Source organism: Panicum virgatum, chromosome 9N, assembly GCF_016808335.1.
Source record: "Panicum virgatum strain AP13 chromosome 9N, P.virgatum_v5, whole genome shotgun sequence".
Classification (NCBI taxonomy): domain Eukaryota; kingdom Viridiplantae; phylum Streptophyta; class Magnoliopsida; order Poales; family Poaceae; genus Panicum; species Panicum virgatum.
In genome coordinates this window covers 5,941,665-5,947,664 of record NC_053153.1, presented here as the reverse complement: position 1 = coordinate 5,947,664, position 6,000 = coordinate 5,941,665, and positions in this window count along the sequence as shown.

Below are 6,000 nucleotides of genomic sequence, written 5' to 3'. Positions count from 1 at the left end.
ATCGGGGAAGAAACGTTGAAGTCAGCAGGATTGGAGGGTCCAGTAAGATGAATGCAAAGGGTAAAGTCAGGATCACTTACTTTGACCGGGCGCTCATGCTGCGCTTGCCCGTGCCGCTCCTCCGGTCCGATGGCACGTTGGCACCTCCCGATGACTGACCCGAGGGCACCGCCCTCGGATCGACCTGAGGCCTCGAGGCCGTCTGCGTGGGCGTTCCCGTGCTCGCCGCGGACCCCCCGCTGCCTGTCGCGGGCACGGGTGTCCTCTCACTCGCTGCTGGCGCGGGCGACCTTTGCCTCGCCCCCGGCGTAGATGCCCTCTACCCCGTCACGGGCGTGGTCAATCTCCTGCCCGCTGCCGACGCAGGCAATCTCTGTCCCGCCGCCGGCGTGGGCGACCTCTGCTCTGTCCTCGCGGTGGGCGACCCCACCAGCGACCCTGGCGTGAGCCTCGCCTCGCCCAGCACCACCGATGAGCCCTCACCGTCAGCCCTTAGATAGGCCGGCGGGGAACTCGCGTCTATCACCGCCTCGTCGTCGTCATCCGAGAAATTGAGCTCCACGTCCGAGGAGTCCTCCTCGGTGGACTCAAGCGTGGCAGTACGCGGGGCGCCCTCCGCTTCTGCAATCTTGCACTCCCTGGCGTGCTTTTCCTTCCTCTCCCTCTTCCTGTTGGCCTCCTTTGCCGCATCCTTCTTCATCTTCGCCGCCTGATCACGCAGGCGGTTGGCTTGGCGGTCCTCCAGGACCGGAGACTTCGAGACGTAGCCTTTGTGGCTCACGCCCTGCGAACGCGACCAAGTCAGGAGCAAGGAGTGGGGGAGAAATAGCGCCAAAGTAACAACGATTAAAAACCAGACATACCAGGCTAATATACCCCTCCTCGGGGCGCATCTTGATCTTCCAGAGATCATCTGGGTTTTCGGGGAACTCCGCCACCGCACTCTTCGCCCTCCGGGTGGCAACATTGTGGGGGAGCAGCACGTCCGACGTTCTCGAGCCCTGGTACTGGGCCTCGAGGGTAAGGTCGAAGATCGGCAGCGCCCTCTCCATGAGAGGAATCACCCTCTGCCGGTGGAAATTCGCAATGACGGCAGCCACCGTCAGCTCCTTCCTCGTCAAGCGCTGCAGCGCTTTGGTGAGCACCTCGAGCTTGGCCTGCTTGCTCTAGGGCGACACCCCGCAACCCCAATTCTCCGGCCTCTCCCGAAGCACCTTGTTGGTGAACGCCGGAAGCCGCCCGCCGTCGTTGCGCATGTAAAACCACCCTCGGGTCCACCCGGCGTTGTTCGTAGTCATCCTGCAGGGGATGTACAGATCCGACCTATTCGTGCGCAAATGGAGCATGAGGCCGCCGGCGCGGCGTACCTCTTCGGCTAGCCTTGCGCGTTCTCAACGAAGAGCTCGCCGTGGAATAGATGGATCCACAGATCCCAGTGTGCTTCGATCCCCAGGTAACCCTCGCAGAGGGCGACGAAGACCGCCGCCTGCGAGATGGAGTTGGGACCGAAGTTGTGCAACTCCACCCTGTAGTAGTCGCACAGCGCCCGCATGAATCGACCGATGGGGAGGCCGAATCCCCTCTCGTGGAGCCGCATGAGGCTCACGATGTAGCCGTCGGGGTGATTCAGCTTGGTCTCCTCCGGACGCGGGGGAATCCACACCGGTCGCTCCGGGTTGTTGTTCAGCGGAAGCAGCCTCTCGACGACCAGCTGCTCCAAGACCGTCGTGGTGGCGGTGGACTTCCCCCACGGCAGCGGCTCCTCCGTCCTCGACAAAGCTTCAAGCTGGGCGGAGAACACGAAAGGCTAGCTCGACGATGGCTAAGGTGCGCTCTCGCTTTCTTCTTCTTCTTCCTCCTCACGCTCTCGGCTCTGAGCTCCGGGTGCAGTGGAGGTGAAGAAGGCAAGGGAGGCGAAGGCAAGATGGCCAGGTGAGCCCAAACGCTCCCCCTTCCCCACTTTTATCCATCAAGACGGGCGGATTCGCCGCCGCAGCCCAAATCTGCCACATTGATTCCCAAGCGCGCGCGATGATAATTGTGGCGCGGTAACCGATAGGCGCGGAGCGACTGTAGCACTGTCCCATCCGTCAGCCGCCACCCACGCCTCTCCGCCTACCCGAGGCAGCCGCCTGAAAAAGGCGCGCCCGCACAGCCAGCGCGTACTGGGCCACGTCACCCACAACTAGCGGAAGACCCGCGCGCACGACCAGCGACTCCGCGATGTTTAAGCAAACCATCACGGAATATTCCCTCCGAGGATTCCTTACCGTCGAAGGAAATCAATTTCGAGGCCTTACTAATCAGGGGTTCGAAGCCTGGCCTGTCGAGGGTTCGACAGGTGCCCCAGATCGCCAGAGCCATTGACTACTTGGGTGTGCCGTACAAGCTACCCTCAAATGCGGAGTTCGAGATGCCCTACGCAGTGTTCGAGGCCGGTCGAAGGTGCCTAGCAGGGGGGTCCCGTCGAGGGAGAGCATGAGCCCTCGGACCCTATCGAACAGATCCGAGCCCCACCTAGTGAACCTTTGCGAGCGCTTTATGTGACGTGTCTCCAGACCACAAGCCGACCCTTATCGAACGGGGCACGGACGTCCACTTGAACCACCCAATAACAGCTCACTGAAGCAGCCATGACTCGCAGCCCGGGCATGGGTAGCACGGCGCGCTTCGCCCCTCCTCCCTGCGGAAGGGCGACGAGGGTCGTAACTAAGTCAAGGGACCCCTGAACGCCTTCTCGCAGGCTGGGGCTCGGGGGCTCCTCGCGCACCACAGCACCCTCGGATAAATCGGCAATCGTCGATTGTGAAGTTCCACGTATCTAACCAAACCCCACACACTCAATGCGTGCATGCCAGATGGTTCAACAGAATCACAGGTCGCTGCCCCAGCACAAAAAAATGTCGAGGCCGGTTGAAAGGCACGCCGAGGCCGGCTGAAAAAGACGCTGGGCAGCCACCCCAGTCGATCAAACAGGGCAACGCGTATGGCCCTTGGACGAGTGCAAGCACTCCTCCAAGGCCTCGGGGGCTACACCCGCGGGTGCGTTGACGCGCCCCCGTGGAGAAAACTTCACACATTCGAGGATCAAATCCTCCGTAGACCAGCTCGAACGCCCTCATCAGCACGACGGTGACACTCCCAGCGGCAACTAGGGATGAAAACGGTCGGGAATGGTCGGAAAACCCCCTTAACCATTTCCGTAACTATATTTTCTGGTCGTGAACGGGAACGGAATAGCCGGACGGGAAAACGGAAACGATATTACGGGATATCGGGAATGAAATATTTCGATCGGGAACATGCCGATTACGATCGGGAATCGATAATTCAAAACGGAAACACCATCACATATTACCACTTCAAACATTTAGCTCGGTGAAATAGTTACCACTATGCATAACTTATACTGAGAAAACACATAACTAATAAGTACATCACAGAATCAACAAGCAACAGATCACAAATCCACACACACACACATGACCCATCTAGTTCCAGCGAGCAGCCAGCCCATCAAGGATGCTGCACGAGCTGGCGGAGCCCTGCACGTGCGGGCTGCTGTTCGCCGCGTCGGAGGGGGGCCACCGCAGCCACTACTACGAGCATTTCAGCGGCGAGGAGGCCGGCTTCGACGCGGTCGGCTCCCACGGGATCTCAGTGGACTGCACCTGCACGCTCTCATTCGGCACATCATCCACGCGCCGCGCTGAGGCGGGGACGCCCGCGCGCGCCAGCAGCTTTGTCCGGGGCACTGCCCTGGCCCGAAGCGATGCCCGTGCCTAGCTGCAACAACGGCAGCAGCCAGCACGGCGCCCAGCCGCGCCCCAACTCGACCAAGGGCGTGCGGATCTGAGGAGCGGGCTGCTGCGCTGACACGAGGGAGCTCCACCGCGCGCTGCATGGGAGGAGGTGGCAGCCGGAAGGGGAGGAGGAGGTGACCGCGGAAGGGAGGAGTTGGCAGCCGGAATGGGAGGAGGAGGCGGCGGCTGGGTAAGGGAGGTGGAGGTGGCGGCCAGGAGGGGTGGCTTAGGGTTTGGTCCCAGGTAGGCAGGCGCGGGCGGGGCATCGGGGCGGCACTGGGCTGGGCCGAGCCGAGCAAACAACACGTGGGCTTAAAGGGAGGTATGTCTCTCTAAATACGGGAACAACCGCTGGAATTTTCCAGTCTAAATACGGGAACTGTGAAAACGGTCGGGAAAATGCCCCAACCGTTTCCGTTCCCATAACTGCCGATTTTTCCCGGATTTTTCCCCGTTTCCTGTTTTTCCCGTGAATACGATATCCGATCGGTTTACACGGTAGACGGTAGCGGTCGGGACGGGATTTTCCCGTTCCCGCTTTCATCCCTAGCAGCAACGCCATGGTGCTTGAGATGACTGTGATCTGCATAGACAACTCGGAGTGGCCACCTCACTGCTTCTCCGACAACAAACCCCAACCCTTGGATCAATCTCCTCCGACAACGCTCTTCGGAGCACCGTCGGGCAAGCTAAGATCCCCACGGTCAGCACCCGGGTCACGCCCTCAAGGGGTCAAGCCTCTGCAGGGCTGATGCCTACCACTACAAAGGCTCGGGGGCAACTGTCGGGTACCATGATTAGGGGCACCCTCATCAGGGAACTAAATCACCCCTAAAAACGCAAACACACGTTAGGTAACCGGGCCCACGAAGGCCTACAGCCTCTCTCCGATCTAAAGGAAAGGAAAGGACTTAAAGAAGCTCAATCCACGGCCCACGTACTTAGTGCGGCACATTCGGACCCCCTCGAACCCGCGGGCAAACTCCGTCTCGCTCAAGGGCTCCCCGACAAGACCCTCGGCAAGCGCTCCGCGACTCCGCCTCGCTCGAGGGTAGCGAGCCTACCCTCGAGGAAGCAGACCAACTTCGCCTCGCTCGAGGCCACCCCTCGACGGAAAGGACAAAACGGCCGACCGTCCGCTCGTCCGCCGTACGGAGGCATTAAATGCCAACCACTCCGCCGCAGCACCCAGATCAGACGGTGTCAGGCCACCACTCCACACAGTGGCTGCGACCAGGGTCTTATCTGCCAACTCCGGTCACTGCTCAGGCCATCCCCAGTGCTGTGGCGATACTGTGGGAACCTGCGACGCTGTGCGGGACGTGCTCGGCGCTGCTCCCGCCACTGTGCTGCCAACTTCTCGTCCTTCCCTCGTATTTTCACCTCTGCAGAACCCTCGAACGGCATGGGCACGACCCTCGGGCGCGCCCTGAACCTTGACTTGATCAAGACCTCCGCCTGCCGGACTCCAAGATACGAGCTTTCATTCAGATTTAATGGTGAAAATAAAATGATGATATGACTTCACCACATGTGAGAGAAATAACCATTAATAACTTTTAATAGATTGCACTTATATAAGATATATAGATTCATCCCTTCCGAAAAAGAAAAGAAAAGATTGCGCTAGCTATGCACGTGTTGGATTCGATGAACGGTTTCTTGCTTCAGCCTTTTCAGGAAGATCAACAAAGTTCAGAAACACAGAAGAAAAAGTGAGGAACTCGGTGCAGAATTACAAATCACGGAGGCAATGCTTGGGGCAACTGATTTTCAGTTGCTTAAACTGCAGGATCACAGCGATTTCTATCTCTTCATGAGTTCATGTGCAATCGATCGGCGCACCAAAGTGCCGGTGTTCCTGTTCAGGGGCAGAGAGACCATCCACATCCACCAAACCTACCTGCTGGTGGCCTGTCCTAGCTCAGTGACTCGCCACATTTCTCTCCGTAATTCAAATCGAACAAAATTCAGAGCAACTAGTATTCCTTTCTCCGTGAGAGCGGACGTTCTTTACTTCGGAGTAACAATATCTAGTGCTGGAAATGCACAAAAATCCAAATAGTGTTTGATCAGCAAATTATAAGGATTTTTTAATGCACAAATTATAAGAAATATAAGATTCTATACTGTTTACTGAACCACAGGTTGTGCTCTTTTTTTCCCCTGATAATTAAGGTTCTGCTTCAGATGCCAA